Below are 25,566 nucleotides of genomic sequence, written 5' to 3'. Positions count from 1 at the left end.
ACACACACACACACACACACACACAATTAGAGATCAAATAGAGATAAGCAGAGCGGACAGCTAAAGAACAACAGCTGCAGTGTCCTCTGGCTCCCATATGCACACTCACATTTGTGCAACTCTACACACATACAAAAGAGCAGAAAAAGCTGTAGACTCACAGAAAGCCATGTTTGAGACCTGACTCTCTGTCAATAACCTGTGTGATTTTAGGCTAGGTACTGAGCTTCTCTGGTCTGTAGAGACTAGGATCCATTAAGACTAGTCTCAAAGGGTGGCTGTGAATCAAGCATGCTACATATAGCATATGACATGTTTGTCTGTCAGTGTCAGCTGCTATTATATATCCTGGACCATGGCGGGAGGTCTTGCTGAGAGCTGGAGTTCCTAGGGTCTGCTATGGCATGAAGGAGATTGGAGGCAGAGTTGGCATTTCCCTGGTGGGGAGCATTTCTGGGTCAGAAAATGCATTGGAATGGTCTGAGGAATGGCTTAGTGGATAAAACACATATCAACTAAGGCATGCATTTGGATGCCTACAATCTACCTAAGCTAACATGGTAGCACATACACTTTTGTAATCTTAGCCCTCCTACAGTGAGATGGGAGGCAGACACAAGAGAATCCCTAGAAACTTGTAGGCCAGCTAGCTTGGAGTACACAGTGGCCACCAACAGGAGACTCTGATATCCACGGTTTTCCTTAAGACCTCCAAATTCACAACATGGTTACATGTGCACTTGTACTCACACACATAAACACACAAAGAGATATAGATGACACACAGATTAAAAAAAAAAAGGAAAAGGCTCTAGGAGGGAAGGCAGAGGCTGGGGAACATGTTCCTCCTATCTAGCTGTATTTCCTCTTGGTGAGGCCAGCCAGTATGCAGGGTCTGAGAACATGGAGAATCCTGGGGCTGCTAGAGACAGGAAGAAATCTCTGCTCCAGTTTGGTTACAATAGCATGGCACCTTCACACCTGCCCACATCCTTCTGTGCTCTACCCCAGAAGTCTGCTTTGTGTTCCTGGACCCAGCCTGACCCAGTTCTGACTTGGTCACAGAAAGGGCCTCACATGGCCCCTGCAGATGGGACCTCTGATTCCGTAGGCAGTGGGGAACAGAGACAATACGAGAGGAGAACACAGCTCACCCATCTGCACTGAGCACCTCGCTATAGTCCCCAATAAACTCCAGGGATCCCAGGCCAGCTGGATTTTACCCTGGTCATGAGCTTAGTTCTGGACCTCTCTCCACTGATGTTCTATTATGAGTGGGCCTTGGAGTCTCACAGCTCTCATTTCATCTCGTGAGGATCTCAGAATTCTTCCTCCTCAGGAACCTGGCTCCCTACAGGACCAGGGATCCAGGGTCTATCTCCAGCCCCAAGTGCTCCCCAACTCTATTTGGGAGCAGAGCACTCTGGATTTTGGTTTTCATTTTTTTCCTTTCTCTCTGTCTCTGTCTCTTTCTCTGTCTCTCTCTGTATATATTTGCATGTGGAGGCCTGAGGTTGATATCAGGAATCATCCTTGATCACACTTCCATCTTATTCATTGAGGCAGGGTCTGTCAATCAAACCCAGAGCTCATGAGCTGGAAGTACAGGCAGACTACCACCACTGGGCATTTATATGGGTTCTGGCGATTGGAACACATTGCTAAAGCTTGCATAGCAGGTACTTTAATAGGTTATAGGTTTCTGTGAGTGCTGGGCTGGCTGGTGATCACCTGTTCTAAAGGTTTTCAAGCAGTTGTAAACTGCTGAACTAGGAGTTAATAATTTCTGAGGGAGAGACGGGGGTGGGGGACTGCTACAGGACCTCCAGCAGTGTCAAAGTCTGTGGCTAGACAGGGCTGTTACCACAAAGTGCTGAGGCAGAATCATCTTCCTAGGCAGGGCCAGCCTCAGAATTGGCAGAACATACAAGAGGCAGTAGAGGCGGTGGAGGCAGGACGAGGGGCCAGAACTACTGCTGGATTTGGGGAGCACTGAGAGCTCAGGGCAAGAGCACCTATGGATAACCAGGTAGCCTGGGACTACACAGAGTCTGAGAAGCAGAGAGCGTCCAGCCTCAGAGTGCGCTCCACCCTTGCAGTTCCAGGAAGCCAGGGCTACACACAGAGAAACTCTGTCTTAAAAAAACAAATGTGTGTGTGTGTGTGTGTGTGTGTGTGTGTGTGTGTGTGTGTGTATTCTGTGTATGAATGTTTACTGCTTGTATGTAAGTGTACCACATGTGTGCTTGGTGCCCATGAAGGCCAGAAGAAGGCACTGGATCTTCTTGAACTGAAGTTAAGGATGGCTATGAGCCACCACATGGGTGCTGGGAATAGAACCTGATCCTCTGCAAGAGCAGTCAGTGTTCGTAACCATAGACTCATCTCTCCAGCCCTACTCTCAGGGTTTAAACTAGCTAATACAGGTGAAACGCTCATCTCTTGCTTTTTCTTTCTACCAGGGCTAGCCAAGATTGCCAGCTGACCCTCACAGCTCCATCATTCCCCAGATCCTGCACAAGACTCAGTGGCCTCCACACTAAGGCAGGAGTCACCCTTGATCTCCCTAGTAATGGGAAGACAGCCAGAGTTTCTCAAGGTAAAGAGCTACAGTAGGATCCAACACTTTCCCCACTAGAGGTCTACCCAAGATAGCTGAAGTATCCACCATACAAAGGTGCATACGAGCGAGCGAGTGTTCATAGCAGCACTGCTCACAGTAGCTACAAAGTACCAATGACGTAAGTATCCATCAACAGATGAATGCTTCAGCAAAACATATACTAGAATATTACTCAGCCTTTTTATAAAGGAATGATATAACATGGGTGAGCCTTAAAAACCTTATGTTCAGTCAGTGAGAGAATCCAGTTACAAGTTGTTGGTTTCCACTTACATGAAATATGCAGAGTAGATGAATCTATAGTGTCAAGAAATGGACTAGTGCTTTCCAGGGCAGAGGTAGAGAGGAAGTAGGATGACTGCCTAGAGGGTAAGGGTGTCTAGAATTAGATTATGGTGATGGCTGTACAACACTGTACATATGACAAACTTTAGGTGGATGACTTTTTTTTTTTTTTTTTTTGATTTTTCGAGACAGGGTTTCTCTATGTAGCTTTGTGCCTTTCCTGGATCTCGCTCTGTAGACCAGGCTGGCCTCAAACTCACAAAGATCCACCTGCCTCTGCCTCCCAAGTGCTGGGATTAAAGGCATGCGCCACCACCGCCCGGTGTGGATGACTTTTATTACATGAATCACACCTCAATCAAAAAGATGAAGGATAAGTTAGGCTACAAAGGAACTATGAACAGAAGACAGGGCAGGGCCTGGTGGTGTAGGCCTGTAATCACAGTTATTCAGGAGCCTAGTATAGGGAGACCACAAGTTCAAGGCCAGACTGGGCTGGAGAGTGAGATCAAGACAATGTAGTGAGACCCTTTCCCAAAAAATAAAATGAGTTGGGAAACCATGCATGATGGCCCAGGCCTATCATCACAGCACCTGGGTGTCTGAGGCCGAGGATTACAAGTTCAAGATTGCTATTGGCTACACAATGAGTTCTAGGTCAGCCTGGGAAACATGATATCTTCTCTCAAAATTAAATAAAATAAAATAAAGTAGGAATGTAGATCACTTGCCTAGCATGCATGAAGCCCTGTATTGAAAAAGAATACAACAAAAAACCCAAAAGACAAAAAACAAAGGGAGAGGGCTGGAACACCATGAGGAGTAGAACAATTCTGCAGTAACCAGAGCCTTTTCTTTTAGGGCCTGTGGGCTAGGGTGGGATTTTAGAAAGGGCCCTTTGCCTACTATGTGCAGTTATCTAACACGTTCTTCCCCCTTCCCTCTCTATTCATTGTTTTTTGTTTACAAGCATCATCACCATGCCCAGTTTTGTGTGGTGCTGCGGTCAGAGCCCAGGGCCTAGAGCATGCTGGATGAGCAACCTGCTACTTGAGCTGCAGCCCTGGTCCTGGCTGAGAATTCCCTCTTCTTCCCCAATTAAAACATTTAATTAATTAGTAGTGTGTATGTGTGTGTGTCACAGCATGTATGTGGATGTCCAAGGACCATTTGTGAGAGTCGGTTGTGTGCTCACACCACGTGCATCCCTGGGATTGAACTCAGGCTGTCAGGTTTGCTGGTAAATGCCTTTACTTACGGATCCATCTCTCCAGCTTTGAGCACTCTCTTTTCATTTTTTAGATTCATCTTATGAGTATGAGTGTTTGGCCTGGATGTATGTATGTGCACCTGCTGCCCTTAGATGTCAGAAGAGGATGTTGTACTCTCTGAAACTGGAGTTAAGGATGGTTGTAAACCATCAAGTGAGTGCTGGGAACCGAACTCTGAAAGAGCAACAAATCCTCTTAACCTCTAACCATCTCTTTAGCTCCACCTTAAGCATGCTTATTATGAAATCTGTCAACCTTGTTCTACCATCCTGAATTTTTTCCTCTGAAAATACTCCCGAACCCCAGTTCAATATACATATTCTTCCCATATATGTGTGTGCGCATGCACAGGATGGAGGGGCACATTCATATGCAATAGGATTCATGCAGAGGTCGATGTCAGGTATCTTCCTCAGTTGCTCACATTATAGATAGAGGCAGGAATTCTCACTTAGCTCTGGAGTTCATCTACATTGCTAGCCTATCTAGACAGCTGGGATTACAGGTGGCCCAGAACACCCATCAGGCATTTAGGTGGGTACCAGGGATCTGACCTCCAGTCCTCACACTTACACGTCACATGCCTTAACCACTGGGCTGTCTTCTCAGCCCCCAACACACATTCTCTGGCAATGGCTTCTGTCCTTGCCTGCTCTATAAGTTTGTGAACGATGGGAGGACAAAGCAATATCTTTCTGCTCTAAGCCCTTAATGTACTATTAACATTTGGCAAGGACTCAGTAAACATCTGTTGAGTGAATGAAGACAAAAGTTCCCATGTGGTTTAGTTAGGTGATCAGGGTCAGCAGCAACAGTAACCTCACAAGGATATCACATGCCCTTGACAGGAGGTGATGGGGAGGGGTGCTTCAATTCTGTGGTTTTTCTCCACTGAAGTCATTGTCTTACTCTACCATGAGACAAACACCAGACAGGTCCTGATGAAGGGATACCGCATGAAATATCAACGAGGCCTCTTGTCTGTCAAGGTCATCAAAAACAAGGGCATTATGAGGAAATGCCATAGCCCATAGGAGCTGGAGGAGATGTGATAACTAAGGACAGAACATGGAACTTAGAGGTAGGTGGGGAGATGGATCAATGGGTAAAGTATGAGTTGTGCAAGCATGAGGACCTGACTTTGAATCCCCAGAACCCTTGTAAAGCTGGACAAGTCATGCCTGTCTGTAATCCTAGCAATCCAATGGCAACACAGGAGGTAGAGACATGGGAATCCACAGAAGCTCTTGGGCCCAGCTAGCATAATAGCAAGAGACCATGTCTCAAACAAGATGGAAGGTGTGGTCAGGTGTTGGAGGCTGTCATTACTTCCACATGCACAAAGTGGTATGTACCTGCATGCCTGAACACATACATCATGCAGTCATACACATACATTGATACAATAAACAAAAAAGTGTATTAACAAATAAGGGCTGGAGAGACTGCTCAGCAGTTAAGAGCTTTTGTTGCTCTTCCAGAGGACCTGAGTTAGGGTTCTAGTATCCAGGTCAGTCAGCTTTCAACAGCCTGGACTCCAGCTCTATAGGAGCCGATGTCCTCTTCTAGCCTCTGCAAATATCCACATGCACATGCACACAAATTCAAACACAGACACTGAATAAAAATTAATAAAAATAAATCTTTAGAAACTGGAAGGATGGCTCAGTAGTTAATAACATGTATTGCTCTTGTAGAGGACATGTGCTCACATACACATTTGCATACAAAATAAATAAATAAAAATGTAACAAGGCCATTCTTGGCCACATAATGAATTCAAATCCAGCCTGGGCTACAAGAGACCTTGTCTCAAAACAAAAACAAAAACAAAACAAAACAAAACAAAAACAAAAAAAACACCCCAAATTATAAAAACAAGTTATACACACAATGTGTGTGTGTGTGTGTGTGTGTGTGTGTGTGTGTGTGTGTGAATAAACTTTTATTTGTGGAGCTTGTGATCAAAGAGGATTTAATGCATGCTACACAAGTGATCTACTATTGAATTACATCCCCAGCCACCCAAAATTCTTTTCAAAAAATATTGTGCACAAGGTTAGTTAGAAAAGCAAAGGACTACTATGCCATGTAAGCAGTGCCACGCTGAGTAGAGGGTCAGTGGTTGGTACCCCAATTCTGTCATACAGGGTTTGAATTTTGTTTTCTCACTCTAGAGTCTTTGCCCTAAGCTTATCCATGATGCTTCCACCCTCTCTACATTTTTGTTTTAAAAACAATATAAATATGGGCCAGGGATGTGGCTCATTGGTAGTGTGCTTGCTTAGCACATATGAAGTCCTGGGATCCACTCCTAACACCACATAAAACCAGGTGGTTAAGAGTACTTGCTGCTTAACCATGAGAACCTGAGTTCAGATGCCAGCACCCAGTGTTGTAAAAGTCAGAGATAGGAAGATTGCTGGGATTTGCTAGATGCTAAAATATGATGAGCTCCAGGTTCAGGGAGAGATCCTACCTCAAAGGAATAAGGCAGATAGTGATAGAAGAGAACCCCTGATTTCCTTCTCTGGCCTCTGTGAATACATACAGGCGTGTGCACTTGCACAAACATCCCTGCTCCACAAAATCAGGCATGGTGGTGCATGCTTGCCATTTCAGCACTCAGAATGTACAGGCAGGAAGACCAGGAGTTCAAGGCCGGTTTCAGCTACATTGGGAGTTTGAGGCTAACATGAGACCCTCTCCTATCTCAAAACAACAACAACAACAACAACAACAACAACAAAACAAACAAACAAAAAAATCCCCAAAACAAAAACAAAGCTGGGCATAGTGACGCACGCCTTTAATCCCAGCACTCAGGAGGCAGAGACAGGCAAATCTCTGAGTTTGAGGTCAGCCTGGTCTACAGAGTGAGTTTTAGGATGACCAAGGCTACACAGAGAAACCATCTTGAAAAACAAAACAAAAAGACCCAGAGAGAAATGATATATGCAAAACACTGAGTGCAGCTAGCATTTGGTAAATCACAGTCATTGTTTTTCAGCACAGTGAGCCAGGGAGCCTATGCGGGCATCTTCTAGGGAGCACATGATATTACAAACAGGAATAAAGACCCCACAGTTTTGGTTTTGTCTCATGCCTGATCCTCTCCCTCCCTTGATCACTGGGAACATAGATTCAGTTCAGGATCCAAAGCTTTGAAAGGTGCCTGCTGACCCCAATTTTTCTAAACTGGCTAGCAGAACATCACTGCTGTGGCTGTCCACACGTCCTGGGGCAATGGTCTGGCTGGGTTCCATGTTCTTTTGTTTGGCAAAAGGTAGGCCACATAGTCCCTGGGACAAGAACAGCATTGGGGATTGCTCTTTTCATCCCCATTTTCAGCTGCATTTATTTATTTATTTATTTAGAGACAGATCACATGTAGCCCACGCTGGACTCAAACTTGATATGTAGATAAGGATAACCTTGAACTCCAGATCCTCTGCTTCTGCTTATTGAATGCTGGGATGACAGATGTAGACCACAGTGCTGGTTAGTTTTAAATATCAGCTTGCTGTAACCTAGAATCACTAGGGAAGAGTGTCTCAATTTTGGGAACTGTTTTTTTTTTTTTTTTTTTTTTTTTTTTTTTTTTTTTTTTTTTTTTGAGACAGAGTTTATCTGTGTAGCCCTGGCTGTCCTGTAGTTCACTCTATAAATCAGGTGGCCTCAAACTTGCAGAGGCCACCTGCCTCTGTCTCCCAAAGGCCTGTGCCCCCCCTTGCCCCCTTTCGGACTGTCTTGATTGTTAACTGATACAGCTCACTGTGGGTGACATCATTCCCTATGCTGGGCCCTGGAATATATGAGAGTGAGAAATCTTGCTAAGCAAAAGTCAAGCAAGTAGGAGCATGGGTACAGTCTTCACTCTTTGTTCTTTTTTTTTTTTTTCTTTTTTTGGTTTTTCAGGACAGAGTTCCTCTGCATAGCTTTTTGTGCCTTTCCTGGAACTGTAGCCCAGGCTGGCCTCGAACTCACAGAGATCTGCCTGCTTCTGCCTCCCAAGTACTGGGCTTAAAGGTGTGCGCCACCACCACCCAGCTACTCTTCCGTTCTTGACAGTGACTAACCACCTAAGTTCCTGCCTTGACTTCCTGATGGACTGTAACCTGGAATTGTAAGCTAAAATAAACCCTCCTCTCTTAAGTTATTTTTGGTCAGGGTATTTTTTTTTAAGATTTATTTTTTTATTTTAATGTATATGGTGCTTTATCTGCATGTACAACTTTATGCCAGAAGAGGGCGTCAGATCCCACTATAGATGGTTGTGAGCCACCACGTGGTTGCTGGGAATTAAACTCAGAACCTCTGGAAAAACAGCCAGTACTCTTAACTGCTGAGCCATCTCTCCAGCCTGGTCAGGGTATTTTTTTTTTTTATTTTAAAATATTTTATTTATTTATTTTTTAACAATTTATTTATTATGTATACAGTGTTCTGTTTGCATGTATCCCTGCAGGCCAGAAGAGGGCACCAGATCTCATTACAGATGGTTGTAAACCATCATGTGGTTGCTGGGAATTGAACTCAGGACCTCTGGATGAACAGCCAGTGTTCTTAACCTCTGAGCCATCTCTCCAGCCCCTGGTCAGGGTATTTTTAAAAAATGCATTTTATTGCCAGATGGTGGTGGCACACACCTTTAATCTCAGCACTCGGGAGGCAGAGGCAGGAGAATCTCTGAGTTTGAGGCCAGCTTGGTGAACAGAGTGAGTACCAGGATGGCCAAGGCTACAAAGAGAAATCCTATTTTGAAACTCCCATCCTCCAATTATTTTTAAAATTTATTTTGGATTTTGAGGACAGGGTTTTCTTGTGTAGACCTGGCTGTCCTGGGACTAGCTTGGTAGACAACCAGGCTAGCCTCAAATTCGGATATCTTATCTGCCTTTGGCTCCCAAGTGCTGGGATTTAAGGCCTGTGCTACCATGTCCAATGAAATTCATTTTGTTTTTAATTATGTGTACTCGTGTCTCTGTGTGGGTATATGCATGTGAATGCTGGTACCCCTGGAGACCAGAAGAGGAGTCAGATCCCCAGAGCTGGAGTTACAAGCATTGTTGCTCCCCCTCGCCCCTAAACATGGGTGCTGGGAACTGAACTTGGTTCCTATGTAGAACAGTAGGTACTCTTAACTGCTGAGCCATCTTTCAAACTTCTGGCCTCTGGCCATGGTACTTTATCCCACCAACAGAAATGAAAGTAGAAAAGCCACTAAGCCTGTTTTTTTTTTTTTTTTTTTTTTTTTATAATGCTGGGGATTGAATCCAGGGCTTTGTGCATGCCAAGCAAGCACTTTACCAATGGCACTACATGCCGTCAGTTTTAGTCATTTCTTCAAGATGTTCTGCAAGTTTCCACATTCTTTTTTTCTTTTTTAAGATTATATTTATTTATTTATCATGTATACAGCGAGTGTTCGGCCTGCAGGCCAGAAGAGGGCACCAGATCTCATTTTAGATGGTTGTGAACCACCATGTGGTTGCTGGGAATTGAACTCAGGACCTCTGGAAGAACAGCCAGTGTTCTTAACCTCTGAGCCGTCTCTCCAGCCCAAATTTCCACATTCTTGGAGTATAGAGAGTTATTCTAGATCTCTTGGCTTACAGTTGAGACCTTAGAGCCAGCAATACGAATTTAAATCCCTTTTATACTCCCTTTGTGATCCAGGGTACCATGCAATTTCAATCTGTAAACAGGGCTAATGATAGTACCCGAATCTCCCTCCCTCTCTCTCCTCTCTCCTCTCTCTCCTCTCTCTCCCTCTCTCTCTCTCTCCTTTATTTTTCCCTTCCTTCCTCCCTCCTCTCCCCTCTGTATTACTGCCACTCCCACTTCTGTCCTGTGTTTAGGATCAACAGTGGCCTATATTTATTCCCTGATGAATGGATAGTTCCTTGAGGGTAGGGCTGTCAAGGCCACTGTGGGGTCCCCACAGTCCAGTGCAAACTGCACCTTATATCGTGATGCTCTTTAAAGACTAAACCCTGCAAACCTATAATCACTGTTATTGGTAGTAACAGCAGCAGTAGCAGCAACACACCTTCAGGTGAAAGCCTGAAGGGTGGACTATTAGGACCTTCAGATTCTCATCTGACCTAAAAAGAGTAAGTTTATGTTCTTCATGTATCTTTTTCTGCCACTGTAACAGGTTCATTTGGGAGCAATTTTCTTCATATTCTCTATTTTAATGTCCCTGAAAATGACAGAGGAAGAACATCAAAGCCCTTTCATAAGGGCTTCCTGTAGCAGGTGCAAGATGAAGATTCATTTCTTTGATTTCTGTGCCAGCTTCCTGTGCTTGTCAAGCTGGGCGGTGGGCCCAGGTGAGGCATATTGGCTTTACCTTTAGCACCCACCCAAGGCAGACAGATCTGACCTCTTTCTGTTTCAGAAATGGCTGAGGGGGAGAAGCCCATTAGCTTGTAAAATCAAACACATTTTACTGAGAAATTGCTATATGAATCTTGATTCACCTGTGAAAAACACAGACAGATACCCTCCTCTTATGGGACTTGCTCACAGACTACATGGGAGACAGATATCAAGGAAAAGATTTCATGGGGGTTCTGGGAAGATGGCTCTATGGATAGAGTGTTTGTTGTACAAGTATAAGGACCACTGTTTGGACTCACAGAACCCAGGTCAAAGCTGAGCAGGAGGGGCTGGAGAGATGGTTCAGTAGTTAAGAGCACTGCCTACTCTTGCAGAGGACCCAGGTTCAGTTCTCAGCACCCACTATGAGTCTCACAACTGTCTGTATCTCTAATTTCAGAGGATCTGGTGCCCCTTTTTAGCTGTAGGCATTGCACATGATGCATAGACATACAAGTAGGCCAAACAGAGATACACATAAAAATTATTTAAAAAAAAAAAAAAGCAGAGAAGGGATGGTAGCCATCTGTAATTCAAGCAATTGAAAGAAGACAGGTGATTCCTAAGCAAGCTGGGTAGCTAGACTAGGCAAACTGTAGTGCTACAGTTTCAGCAAGAGACCTTGTCTTAGTAGATGTGGAGAGCAATAGAAGACACTTGGTGTCAACCTCTACTGTCCACACGGACATGTATACAAGTGCACCTTCACACACACTTGTGCAGCAGAACATACAAGTATACCATACATATACACAGGCAAAACCCAACTATTCACTAACCCTACTTTACAGGTCCAGGGAGATAGTCAAGTGTTTTCCATGCAAGCACGAGGACCTGAATTCGAGCCCCAGCATCCATGTAAAAAGCTAGGCATGGTGGAGGATATTTGTAAGATCAGTGGTAGCTAAGCAGAGGCAGGAGGTCCCTGAGGCCCAGTGAGAGACCTATTTTTCCTTCTCTCTTCCTTTTTTTAAATTTAATATTACTACTACTACTACCACTACTATTATTACTTTGGTTTTTTGAGACAGGGTTTCTCTGTGTAGCCATGGCTGTCCTGGAACTCCCTCTTGACCAGGCTAGCCTCAAACTTACAGATATCTGGCTGCTTCTGCCTCTTGAGTGCTGGGATTAAAGGCGTGCGCCACCACCATCCAGCCAAGAGACTTATCTCAAAAAACAAGGTGGACAGTGTCTAGAGAGATGGCTCAATAGTTAAGAGCACCGACTGCTTTTGCAGAGGACCAGGGTTCAAGTCTCAGTACCTACATGGTGGCTATAACTGCCTGTAATTCAGTTTTCCAGGGGATCTATCACTATCTTCTGGACTCCATGGGCACCAGATATGCATGTGTGCCTGTGCACACATGCAGGCAAAATACTATAAACATCAAATAAAAAACAAGCAAACAAACCAACAAGGTGGACAGATACTGAGGGATGACCCCCAACGGTGACCCCTGTACTCCACATGTGCAGTCACACACATGTGCATTCACATATATGTAAAATAGCCACATACACCCACCATGCCACCTACAAACAAAAGATTTCACAAGAACATTGATACATGCTGAGAACTGAGAGTAAAGTGGAGGCAAATTATGGCAAAAGGGCACTGAAATGTCCCTCTGAGGGATGGGAGTGGCAGGGGGAGCATGCTAGCTCTCAACAATCTCCTTCCTCCTATTGCTTGACTTGGGCTTTCCTGGAGTTGATGTAGTTTGTACCTTCCCTAAATCTTCCCAATTCTGATCTCTTTTTGTACATGAGTGCCATATCTGTCATGTGGATTACATTTGGTATATTTTGGCCTGAAGGGTGAAGCCTATCCATCCATGCTCGGAAGAAGTCACATATCCCTTGAAGGAACCATGCTGGCTCCCACCTCCTGGGACCCTGTCCAAGTACTTCTGGAACACCTTAACCTGCCATGCCTGTCTGGTGACTGCATCCATAAGTCACCCCTGCCACACCTTTCTGGATGCCCTGGGGATGCACTGGTCCTTTCTCAGAGCTCTTACAGCAGCACAGTGTATGTAATTCTGTCTCCTGCATCCCTTCCGCAGCAGCAGGGTGTGATGGCAAAGATGCACACTAGAATGCTGGCTCCTTCGGGTTGCTCAGGATTAATTGAGATGATATGCAAATGGTGCTTGGCACTGTGAATGCAAGGCATGAGCTCAGTGTGTGCTTCTGGGTCCAAAACTTCCCCTCTCTCCAAGCTGGCTGTTCAGGCTTCAGATACAGGATCCTTGACTCAATTCCCTGAGTACAGTGGGTCATCACCCATAAACACTGGCGATACCCTCTACTGGAGGAAATTGAGACATGTTTCTGACCTACCAGTACCTGTCAAAGCACAGACATAAAAGACAATGGATCCATATCATCAAACTACAGCCAAGCTATGCTGGTTCCACTCAAAAGCTTGAAGCCTTCAGGCACTTTCTACAGAGTTCACATTCCATCCCAGGGAGCCTTTCTACCCCACTGTGCCCATCTGTGCAAAGTCCTCTGGGGAGTGGAGGAGGTCTTTCAGTTTCCCATGTGCTATGCGACTTTCAAGTCTTCATGGACCCCTGCTTTCAGCAAGTGGATGTGACAAATGTCTACCCTATGTTCAGTGTTCTATGTGGGGCATGAGGATGGCTGGCCAGTAGTGTCCCATGTCACCAGGCCTTCCAGGAGACCCTGTGCATGGCTACAAGTCCACAACAGGCCATCTTTTTCTTCATTCTTTCAGCTCTGATTTAAGCTAGCTTCCTTCAAGATGGCAAAGACCTTCAGATATGGCTACTACCCACTGAGGACAGGGATCATCAGGGCCAGTGATGCTGCCAACTTCAACTGCTGTGTGTGGAGTCTTTTCTGCTAAACCCCACTGTTCCCCTTTACACTGCTTCCAGGAAACACACAAGGCCACACCCTAACCTCACTGGCTCCCTTGTATCACGGAATACTATTCTAAGGGCTTATCGCCCCATTTTCCAGATGGAGAAGTTGAGGCTCTGAGCCAAAAGGAGTTTTTCTTCCAAATCTGTCCAGAATTTGCTTGTAAATATTCTAAAAGGAAGCCTCGGCCTTTTTTATCTGAGTCTTTCCAGGCATATTAAATGCTTGGTTGGGGCTGGTTTGTTCTGGATTCTCCTCAGACCCTGCAGTCCTACAAACTACAGCCAGTGTTGTGATCTCTTCCTGCCTCTCTGTCTTGCCTCAGCTCTTGTGCCAGGGCCAAGCCACTTTCGATCTCTTCCAAACCACCCTCAGTCAACCGCAGGAACCCACAGGGAGCCCACAGGTGGGACCCCAGGATGGAAGCTGTGGGGCAGAATGGGTAGAAGAACCAATGCAATACAAACATGAGAGAGCCAGGGATGTGGGGAGTGTGGCTCAATGGCAGACAGGCTGGGGGTGGCACACTTGGGGTGAGGTGTGGGGGGTGTCATGCAGAGCACTCCTTCCTTTCACATTACCCCCATCCCTCTTCAGCACATTTTTTCCCTTTCTGAAAATATTCTTTAAACAAAGAGGTCTTTGCTTCTGGAAGGTCTGACCTGGTCCAAGCAGATCCCAATGCTAGAAGAAAGCTGTTGTTTTGACCAAGCATATTGGTGGTGGGTGAAAGAACTCACAAGGGTTGTCAGGAACTGGCCTTGACGAGCACTCTGGAGGCCAGCAGATGCCATAGACTCAGGGATGCTGGTCCCACCAGTCTGGTCAGACTTCAGGACTGGGGCCAGGGGCAGCTGGAACATCTCACTCCCCATGGTGGGGGTGGAGGTGTGCCATAGATTTGGGAATGGGCCTTAGTTCCTTTCGAGACATTGGTGTAGGAGAGAATGCTGTCCTATTAAAAGGGGCAAGGCTGGGAGAGACAGGGAAGGGGAAGAGATCTATGATTCCAGGTGAATTCCAGGCTCTGACACACTCTGGAGTACCAGTGTGGTCCCAGCTCAAAGAGAATGGGGTGGAAGGGACAGGCTGGCTGCTGGGGACAGAGCCATCACCTCACCATCTTCTGTCTTTTGTCTGAGTTTGGCGGCCTGTTGAGGGTGCTGGGTTGTGCTGTTCAAGGAGGTGTGTAGTTCTCAGCAGTCGTGTGTGTGTGTGTGTGTGTGTGTGTGTGTGTGTGTGTGTGTGTGTGTAGAGACAGAGGGAGGGAAGGAGAGCACTCGTGTCTTGGTCTGTGTTGAGCTCCTAGGTTTCTGTATGTGTAGAGGTATCTAAGTGAACCCACTCTGTGGGTTTCTCAGAAGATGGGTGGGGAGGGTGTGTCTATTAGGGATGGGATTCAGCATTATCTTTTGGGAAGTCCTTAGTGTTTATTTCTTCAGGAAGCTGGGGTCTAGATGGGTCAAAGTCAGCAACAGTGTCTGGTCCTCTCAGAAGACCTAGAAGTGATTTTTTGAAATTTATTTTATTTTATTTTTTTAGTGGTGCCCTTGAACATGAGGGGTGCCAAGTGAGCAGGCTGAGCTGATGTCTGTGGATTCGGCTGGGAATCTTCCCATTTAAGAGGCGAGGCATGGGCTTCTGTTGGGTCACAAGGAGAGAGTACAGGGCTCTGAGCTTGGTCTCTTTGGAGAGGTGCAGGCCAGACGCAGAAGATAGGAACCCAAGAGAGGGGTTGAGAGAGACGTAAATGCAAGAGATGTGCAGATGGGAGGGGTCCTGGGACGGGTTGTGGACTGGAAGGGTATGCTAGTGTGTGTGTGTGTGGGGGGGGGCTGCAGACTGGGGGATGGGGAAACTCTGGACAGGCTCCTAGGGAGGGGTCCTGGGAAAGATGTACAGAGGTCCCGAGCCTGCGGGGGGGAGGCGTCACGAGGAAGAGACATGAGGTCCTAGAAGCCCTGGAAGTGATCTGGGGGGGAATCGGGAACGAGGGTGGGCGGAGGCCGGAGTTCCAGGGTCCAGCGCTGGGAATGCCGAGGCTCCAAGCGCGGGCTCGGGAGGCGAGGCGACCCCAGGTCACGCTCCTGGCTCGGCTTCCCCACGGGGCCCCGCAGCACTGACACCCCCCGGGAGAAGAGGCCCTGCCCGAGGCCGCCCTACCTGCGCGGAGAGCGCCGCCATCGCCGCGCCGAGCCTCGCCGTCCCTGCACTGCGTCGTCCGCTTCCCCCGCCCGTGGTCGCGACTGCTCGGGGGTCCCGCAAACCCCGCGGCCCGGCCCCTTTCACTCAGCCGCCCCCGGGGACCGCAGCCGTCACCGGCTCAGCCGCTGCCATTTCACCCGCTGACAGGAGCCGCTGCCCCGCCCCCCCGAAGCCCGGTCAACCAATTCACCGCCCCCTTAGGCCATTGGCTCCGCCCCCTGCGGAAGAGTGACAGGAGACCTGACCAATCCACAGCTCGTCCATGAGGCGGGCCCTGGCTACGGCTCTCTGAGGAGAGGAGCGAATTGAAATGAGAGAATCTGTGATAGACGCATGGTTTTGCTTATCAAAATAAGGAAAGGTATTGATCGACACCTAAACTACCAATAGTTATTGGTAAGAGGTGGGCCTCTGGAGGAAGGATGCGGCCTTGAGCAACCCTTAGCTGAGGCACGAAGTCCCACCCCGAGCCTGATTTCTACCCAATCATGAGAGGGGCTGAGCCGTCCATTATTATCTGCCCTCAAACCTCGGGCCTGGCAACTGTTGAGACGGGAGGGGGTGTGCTATGAAGATTGACATCTAGTCAGCCAATGAAACTGATGGAGGGCGGACTCTCATGGCATCTGACCAATGGGAGTCATGAGACTGGGAATGAGTTTTGCGTCCTGGGCGGTGGGACTTGAGGCCAGGGTCTGAATGGAATGGAGGAGGGGCTAGTGGAGGGGGCGTGTCCCAGTGCAAGGATAGGCGGGATCAGACAAGGGCCGGGCGTTAGAAGGGGCGTTACTGGAAAGCCTATCTTCAGAGCAGGGTCTGGCCGGCGGGCTGGGTGGTTAGGTCAGGTTCTGCCCCTGCTAGGTGAGTCTGGCATCAAAACTCCGATTGCATCCTCCACCTGCTCCAACATCACCCTTCAGGGGTGCGGGGAAGCGAGGCGCGAGGGGCCGGAGTGGGTAGGGAGTCAGGTTGGGAGCCGCTTACGTGAGAGCTGTTTGTAAACGCTTGAAGATCGAATGAATGGACCCATGATCGTTTTTGCTGCCGCCGCCTCCTCCTCCCGCTTCCGATTCCTTTTTTTTTTTTTTTTAAATTTATTTTTTTATTTTGAGACAGAGTTTCCTGTAGACCAGGATGGTCTTGAACTTTTCCATGTAACAGGGGGTGACCTTGATCTCCCTATCTTCCCATCTCCACTTGCCCTTCACCACCATGACTCCAGACCCCAGATTCTTTTAGCGAGGGCAAGGACCATGTATGCACCGTCATTGACAGCCGGCAAGACTTACTAAATGGATTACTCTAGGATGTGGGGATGGGCCTTGGACAGGGTGAGGCCGGAAAGATGTGTCATAGAAGGAAAGGTGACGTCATAGGTTCATGGGGTGGTCTGGGATTCCACTGCTGGGGAGGCTGAGGCAGGAAGACTGCTGAGAGGTGTAGAACAGCCTGATTCACAAAATGAGTTCTAGAGCCGTCAGGGCTACAAGACAAGTTCAGCATGGTAGCCAAGGATAGGGAGACCCGAGGGAAAACAGAGGAGAGCCTATTCATAACAGGGAAGGTCAGGATTTCTTTTTGATCGTTGGAGTAACAGTTGACATTCACGTGGTCTTTAAATTTTTTTTTTTAATTTATTTTTGAGACAGGGTCTCACCACAGCCCAAGCTGGACTCCAACTCCCTGTGCAGCCGAGGCTGACATCGAACTCTGGGTTTTCCTACCTCAGCTTCCAGAGTGCAGGGATTACTGCTGTGTACCATGATGCCTGGCTCACACATACTCTCTCCCTCTTTTATCTATATTGCACCCATTAAAGTTTTGAAGCTGTTAAGAAATCTCCTAAACTATTACTGAAAACTTGGTGGTAAAAATAAATCTAATGTATTCCTCCTCCCCTCTACATCCCTGTATTCCCTTCCTCCATTGAAAGAAATTCTACAGCCCGTTTGTATACATCAAGATGAAATCCGTCTCCTGCCGAGGATGTAGCTCAGCTGGTGAGGTGTCTACCTAGCATGCATGCAGCCCTGGATTGGATCCTCAGCACTTTGTCAAAGAGATATAGTAGTAAACACCTGAAGTCCCCTAGCACAGGGGAGGTGAAGTCAGGAAGACAGAAGTTCAAGGTCATCCTCAGCTACATAGTGACTCTGAGGCCAGCTTAGATTATCTGGAGCCATGTCTCAACAGGAAAGGGCACCTGGACAGGTGGGTCAGGAGAGGACCTGAGTTCACTTCCTAGCACCCACATCTGCCCAGCACCCACATCTGGTGACTGACTGCCACCTGTAACTCTAGTTCTAGGGTATCCACTGCTTCTCTTGGCCTCTTAGTGCAGCAAATCTATTTTGAAAATAATTTAAATTTTCATTTTTATTTACTATTTATTAAATTTGAAAGATTTTTTAGTTCCATTTGTGTGTGTGTGTGTGTGTGTGTGTGTATGTGTGTGTGTGTGTGTGATCTGGAGACCAGAAGAATTAATTGGGTCCTCTGGAGCTGGACGAGCTGCTATGAGCTGCCCTTCATGGATTCTGTGAACTAAACTTAGCCCTCTCAATTTTCATTTTTAGTTGATAGAAGTAATTTTGGGGAATCTGAAGATGTAATTCAACAGCAGAAAGCTTGCTAAACATGTGTGAGACCAAAGCTTTCATCAAATACCACAAAAAGGTAGGGTTTTTTGTTTGTTTGTTTTGTTTGTTTGTTTGTTTGTTTGAGACAGGACCTTATTCATCTCAGGATGGTCATAAGCTCAGTAGCCAAGGATACCCTTGAACTTCTAATCCACCCACATCTACCTCCTAAGTGCTTTGATTACATGCAATGCCACCATGTCAAGTTTTATGTGGTGTTGGGGTTTGAACCCGGGCTTCTTGCGTTATACCAACTGAACCACATCCCCAACCCATTTAATTTTTATTTACTGTTTTGAGATGGGGTGTATGTTCTCCAGGTTGGTCTGGAACTTTGGGGCTCAGCCTTTGACACAGCTGGAGCTTTAGGCATGTGTCGGTGAGCTCTCCACGGGAACAGTCTTTTTTTTTTTTTTTTTTTTTTTAAATCAGGAACACTGTTTTCTCCATATAGCCAATTGTTATGTCCACAGTGAGGCTTTCCCTAACCTCACCCCAACAGGGAATTCACGACAGACCAAAGTAACAAGTCTACTCAAGTACAGCTTAGGGAACCAGTGAGTTTTTATTGGGTTACAGAAGCAGGGACGACTCACAGGCAGCTGTGTCAGGGAGCAACCCCCCAGTATGGGTGAAGACTCCAGGAAGCGGCAGCTGGGGAGCGCTCCCCGACTTGCAGGCAGCAGGACATAGGACACGTGGGTCAGAGGCTTTCCCTGTTTGTCAACAAGTGTTGCAGGATCCCTTGGGGGAGGAGCCTGGGTGAAGCTTGTTCAGTTCCAGCTTTCCCAGACTTGGGGCGTTTCTTTACTTCCCGAGTCTTGAGAGCCTCCTTCCTCCTCCTGGAGAGAGGAAATTGCTATGTAATAAAAGGATTGTTTCTACACTCTCAGGCCAGGTAACATCTACGTATGATTCACTCACTGAGACTCCCCATGTTCTTTGGTTTTTTTTAATTTTTATTTTATGTGTATGAGTGTTCTGTCTGCATGTGTACCATGTGCACACCCGATACAAAGGCCAGAACAAGGTATTGGATTCCCTGGAACTGGGTGTACAGAAGTGAGCTGCTTTGTGGGTGCTGGGAAACAGATTTGGGTCCTCTGGAAAAGCAGCCAGTACTTTTAATAGCTGAGTGATCTTTCCACCCCCCCTCGTTTGTTTTTATTTTTCTTTTGTGTTGTTTTGAGACAGGGTCTCACTGGATCTGTCTGCCTCTGCTTTCTTAGTGCTGGGATTAAAGGTGTGCGCCACAACTGGTGATCCCTATCTTTTAATCTTGGTGTTATACATAAAATATGCTTAATTCTCACTATTTTAAAAGTATGGTATTTTAGTAATTCTTTGATTGTGTGATTGACGCACACAAACAGTATATTTTGATTACATTAACTCCCCATTCTCCCAGTTCCTCCCAGACCCACCTACCACTCGCTGCCCTACCTCACGCATGCTAATTTCATGTACTCTTTCTTTCTTAATAATCTCCTGAGTCCTATTTGTGTTGTCTACGTACTTGAAGGTATGGGAACATCACTGGGTCATGGTTGACCTGCCAGGGCCACACCTTTAGAGAAATCGGACTTTAAAATCCATCGGCTCTCGATATCTTCAGCTACGGACGGAGGCACCCGAGGCTCTCCCACATCCTGTAATGCTGACTGGCTTGATCCTTTGCAGGCACACACAGTTGCTGTGAGTTCATGAGCGCAGGAGTCTTGTCCTGTCCAGAAGACGCTGCTATACTCTGGATTTTCCTGACCTTTGGCCCTTACATCAATCCTGAGTTGGTCCCTGAGTTTGAGGAGGAGGAGGAGGTGAGCCTAGTCCCATTATTCCGCTAAATGGACATAGTATCAGACGGCCTCTAAATTTGTATTTTTCTACTCATAGATTTAGTATAGCTCTCAGGTCTCACCAGAGAAGGTCCTTTGTACATGAATGAAGAAACAATGGGTCAAAGTGCAAAGGATAAGTGTTTGTGGGGTGCTCGTCCATGAATGCTGACCATTTTCTAGTCCTGCTTTGTTACCTGAAACTTCTTCCTTAGCACGCACTCCAGGAAACATTCCCAGAAACCACATCCCTGAATTGTTTCATGTTAGTGCTGCTTCTAAGCACCCTGCTTCTTTGTATTTCCTGTATATTTTAGACATCTATTTGTGTGCATGTGCACAGCATGTTCTGTGTGTGCACAGTGTGTGTGTGTATGTAGGTCAGAGGACACATTTCAGAATTTTCTGTTCTATCATGTGGGCCCTGGGACTGAACTTAGGTCTTGGTCTCCAGACTTTACTCACCAGCCATCATGTTGGACCCTACTTTTAGTTAAAAAAAAATTTTTTTTTTTTGAGACAGTCTCACTGGTCTCCTGGTTGGCCTGGAACTCACTGTGTAGACCAGGCTGGTCTCAAACTCAAAAGAAATCTGCCTGCCAAAGCCTCTAGATGTGGGCAACCATGCCTCGCTGCTTTTCTGTTTTGTTTGTTTGTTTTCTGGCATGTGTTCATGTTCTAGGTTTCAAAAGGCCATTTCATGCCTGGTAGGTAATCTACTTTGATCACATCCCCTCACACTTTCCCCCTCCTCTTGTGGACCCACCGCCCTTCCTGTTGAAAGAACCCCAAAATCTTCCAAAAAAAAAAAACACCAAAACATAATGCAAAACAAGAGATTAATACACGGTACCCGGCGAGTCTCTCGGAGGACTTGCGCCCTTCCTAGGCAAAGGACTTTTTATGGATTCCAGGCAGAGCGCGCTACAGAACAAGAAGCAATTACAGGGTCCTATGGTTGTCAGAGGCAGGGAACTTGGGGTGTTGTGTGTGGTGATCTGGCCTTGCCCGCCAGCTGCTTATTCCTCAAGCCACCCGCCATAAAATATCCTAATTAACCAACTGCTTTCTCCCAGGCCCTGCCACAATTCTCCTCCCAAGCCAGATGGCTGCCACAGTTACTCTCCCCCAGGCGGATGCTATTATTCAGCTGTTTTTTTTTTTTTTTTTTTTTTTTTTTTTACTTCAGCCCCCTTTCATTGTGTCTTTCACTGTTATCTTTCTGCTACACTTTCTCTCTCTTCCACTTTATACCTGTGATGGTTGATCTTGGTGGTCACTGTGACTGGGCGGCACTCTTGTGAGGGTTTTTCTTGATTAGATTGTTTAAAGTGGGAAGATTCACAGTAAACTGTCTGGATTTTGCTTAATTCACTTTGTACAATCATTTTAGGTTGCATCCTTTTTCCTATAAACAACACAGTTTTGTTCTTTTTTTATGGCTGAATTAAATTGCATTGTGTATTTATGCCACATTTTCTTTCGCATCCTCTGTTGGACACCTAGGTTGGTTCCATAACTTAGCTATTGTGAATTGTGCCAGAGTAAACACTGATGTCAGGTGTTTCTGTGATATGTTAGTGCAGAGTCTATTGGGTAAATACCCAGGAGTGGCACAGGTCATATGGTAGGTCAATTTTTTTTCTTTTGAGGAATCTCCACACTGATTTCCATGGTCACCGGACTTGTTCATATCCCCACCATCTTATACAAGTACCCATTTTCTCCTTATTCACATAGCATTTGTTATTTTTTCTCTTTTTTCTCTGTCTGTCTCTCTAGCCCTGTCTCTGTGTCCTTGTGACTGTCTGTCCCCCCCCCCCTGCCCCCCAATGTTTGACTATGTAGCCCTGGCTCATTTGGAACACACTATGCAAATCAGGCTGGCCTTGAATTTACAGAGCTCTGCCTCTCTGCCCCCAGGTGCTGGGATTGAAGTTGTGCACCAACTGAATTGGCTGTTTTCTTCCTTCCTTCCTTCCTTCCTTCCTTCCTTCCTTCCTTCCTTCCTTCCTTCCTTCCTTCCTCCCTCCCTCCCTTCCTTTCTTCCTTTCTTTCTTCTTTCCTTTTTAAAATATTTAATTTTTATTATGTGTATGTGAATTTTGCATGCCTGTATGTATGTGCATTCTGTGCATACCTGGTACCCATACAAACAGAAGAGAGCATTGGGTCCCCTGGAAGTGGAGTTCAGGATAGGTTTGAGTTGCCACTTGAGTGTTGGGAAACAAATCTGAGTCTTCTGTAAGTGCTCTGAACCTCAGAACCACTCTCCAGCTCCTCCTTTTCTTTTCATTCCTCTTTCTCTTCCGCCTCCTCCTCCTCTTCTCCTCTTCCTCCTCTTCTCTTCTTTTTTGTGTGTATGATGTGAGGACACATGCTTTCACATGTGCGAGTGTGGATGCTTTCATGTACAGGAGAGGACAGCCTCGCATGCTGGTCCTTGCCTTCCACCTTTTGAAACAGAGTCTCTGTTGTTTGCTGGTCTGTGAGTTTCTAGGGCTTCTTTTGTCTCTGCCTCCCATCTCCCCACAAAAGCACCGGGGTTACAGGCACAGGTCTACACTTGGCTTTGATATGAATTTGGGGGGTTTGAACTCAAATTCTTTACAGCAGCCACTCCAGCTCTTGGAATTTGTTTTCTTGATGATTGATAAAGTGAGCTAAAATCTTAATGCAGTTAATTTGGATTTCTCTGATAGGTGGTGAAGTTGAATATTTGTTATAGTTTTTAAGCATTTATATTAATTCTGTGTGTATGCGTGCATGAGCCATGTGTATGCAGTACTATCAGAGGCCAGAAGAGGGAGGCAGATCCCCTGGAATGAGAGTTAAACAGTTACTGGTGTAGAGTGGGTGATCGGAATCAAACCTTCATCCACTACAAAAGGAGGAACCGTTTTTAGTTACTGAACCATCTCTCCACTCCCCATTTTTTTTACTGGACATTTGTATTTCTGTTTTTGAGAATTATCTGCTCATTTTATTAGTCCATTTAAAAATTGAATTTATTTCACAATCTTATGCATGTATATAATGCATTCTGATTATTCTTGTTTAAAGTCCTTGTTACCTGTCATCTTACCCCTACAGATCCCTTTCCCATGTTCATTGTTTTCTTTTGTTTGTTGAGTAGAGAATTTATTCAGGGCTGTCTGAGTGACCATGGGTACAGAGCTATCCATTGGATCTTGGAGGGCTCAGCACAGGTACACAACTGAAGCCAGTTCTCTCAGAATCCGCCAGTAGCCCAAAGTTCAGCAAGGACAGGTAGGACCCTATCAGGTCCTCTTCCATCCAAGACTGACTGCTGATAAGCCCAGACTTGACATGACTGGCACAGACAGCCACAGCTGCTGTGATATCACGACTGCAAGGTCATTACCATCACTGCCCTAGAGGTGAGATTCTGTCATTATCCAGCCCTGGCTGGCCTGAAACTCATGGAGATCTTGACTGTGCCTCCCAAGTACTGGGATTAAAAGGTGTATACTGATAAGAGAACTGGTGTGGGGAAGATGGCGGCGAGCAGTACTTCACAAGCTAGTGGCTAGGAGGAGAAGAAAGGTGCTGATGAGTCCAGTAGAGAGATAGTTTGGATCGACAGGACCACAACCATTAAGAATTAATAGCAGGAGGTAGACGGACCCAGCGTCGGCTGACGGGGATGTACAGGCCTGGCGGCGGAGACAAGCAGACACAGGTAGGCCTGTGGCGGTGGACCACGGAGGTGGACAGGCCCGGGGACGGAGATGGGCAGATGCGGCTTGGAGCGGGGACACCCCTGGCCCCAACGCCTGGGGAGGAGGCTGTCTCCGTGGGTCGGAGCCGGAGTGAGTCTGGGCGCTCCGTCTGAGGACAACCCAGGACCCAACTGCTGATCCTGTGAAACCCAACAACTTGGAGGTGTTGGTGAGACTACCCTGCTCAGCTGAAACCCATCTGGGAGAGGATTCAGATGCCTACAGTTTGAAGTCTGAAGAAACAAGATCAGCTGAGGAGTCGACAAATGAACAAAACGTGACCTGGGAACACAGAAGAAGGCGCTACCCAGGCACCAAACCAGATCACCAGAATCATAAGTATATAATTCACCGACTGAAATCAGCTGCCCCTGAAGAAACAGCCCAATAGCACCAATTTAACCAAGAACCCCTACTAAACCAAGACTAAAAATTAGAACAAGAGAGGCACTCTCAGACACAGACACCACCTGCACCGCACAGAGGAAGAGATGAGTAGACGCCAGTGCAAAAATACAGGCAACAACATAAAGACCTATATGGCAACATCAGAACCTAGTGATTCTACACCTGCAAGACCTAAACATACCATGACAGAAGAAACAGAAGAAATCAACCCTAAAAATGACTTTAAGAAGATGATAGAGGCCCTTAAAGAAGAAATAAAACATTCCCTCAATGAGGAAATAAAAACTTTCCTTAAAGAGGAAATAAAAAACTCCCTTAAAGAGGAAATAAAAACTTCCCTTAAAGAGGAAATGAAAAACTCCATTAAAGAGGAAATAAAAAACTCCCTTAAAGAAATGGAAGAAAAAACGAACAAAAAATGGGAAAAAATCAAAGAAAGTTAAGAAAAAGCAATTAAACAGATGAAAGAAATATTCCAAGATCTGAAAAATGAATTTGAGACAATAAAGAAAACACATGCTGAGGGAATGCTGGAAATAGAAATCCTGACTAAACGAAAAGGAACTACAGAAACAAGCATAACCAACCGATTGCAAGAGATGGAACAGAGAATCTCTGACACTGAAGACACGATAGAGAAAATAGATTCGTCAGTTAAAGAAAACACTAAAGACAAAAAAGTCGTAACACAAAACGTCCAGGAAATTTGGAACACCATGAAAAGACCAAACCTAAGAATAATAGGGATAGAAGGAGAAGAATACCAACTCAAAGGCACAGAAAATATATTCAACAAAATCATAGAAGAAAACTTTCCTAACCTAAAGAAAGAAATACCTATGAAGATACAAGAAGCTTACAGAACACCGAATAGGCTGGACCCAAAAAAAAAAGTCCCCTCGCCACATAATAATCAAAACACTAAACACACAGAACAAAGAAAAAATATTAAGAGCCGCAAAGGAAAAAGACCAAGTAACATATAAAGGTAAACCCATCAGAATAACACCAGACTACTCAATAGCGACTATGAAAGCTAGAAGATCATGGACAAATCTCATGCAGACACTAAGAGACCACGGATGCCAACCCAGACTATTATACCCAGCAAAACTCTCAATCACCATAGGCGGAGTAAACAAAATATTTCAGGATAAAACCAGATTTAATCAATACCTGTCCACAAACCCAGTCCTACAGAAAGCACTAGAAGGGAAAATTCAACCCAAAGAAGCTAAACACATCCATGAAAACTCAGGCAATAGATAATCCCACACC

At 46.0% G+C, this 25,566-nt stretch overlaps 1 protein-coding gene and 1 long non-coding RNA gene across 8 annotated transcripts in view; one reads left to right on the top strand and one right to left on the bottom strand.

Moving 5' to 3' along the window:
- Evi5l (ecotropic viral integration site 5 like) overlaps positions 1-15,823 on the bottom strand; it is a 43,582-nt gene extending 27,759 nt beyond the window's left edge. For 3 of the 6 annotated variants that reach the window (XM_037198422.1, XM_037198420.1, XM_037198421.1), the window contains exon 1: positions 15,622-15,823. The gene's annotated coding sequence lies outside the window, so the exon portion shown is untranslated. The remainder of the gene's footprint in view (positions 1-15,621) is intronic. The other 3 variants (XM_028860702.2, XM_028860703.2, XM_028860705.2) reach the window with 1 other exon arrangement.
- A 10-nt stretch (positions 15,824-15,833) lies between these two features.
- Positions 15,834-20,520, top strand: LOC119086534. 2 transcript variants are annotated; one of them, XR_005089846.1, is made up of 3 exons: positions 15,834-16,024; positions 18,240-18,339; positions 19,983-20,520. It is a non-coding gene; the product is annotated as an uncharacterized LOC119086534 (long non-coding RNA). The 2 variants fall into 2 exon arrangements; XR_005089845.1 differs by lacking the exon at positions 15,834-16,024 and adding an exon at positions 16,225-16,524.
- Positions 20,521-25,566: the final 5,046 nt, after the last annotated feature.

The sequence above is a fragment of the Peromyscus leucopus genome, chromosome 23 (assembly GCF_004664715.2).
Source record: "Peromyscus leucopus breed LL Stock chromosome 23, UCI_PerLeu_2.1, whole genome shotgun sequence".
NCBI classification, from domain to species: domain Eukaryota; kingdom Metazoa; phylum Chordata; class Mammalia; order Rodentia; family Cricetidae; genus Peromyscus; species Peromyscus leucopus.
Note: the sequence above shows the minus strand (reverse complement) of the source record. Positions and strands in the feature narration are given on the sequence as shown.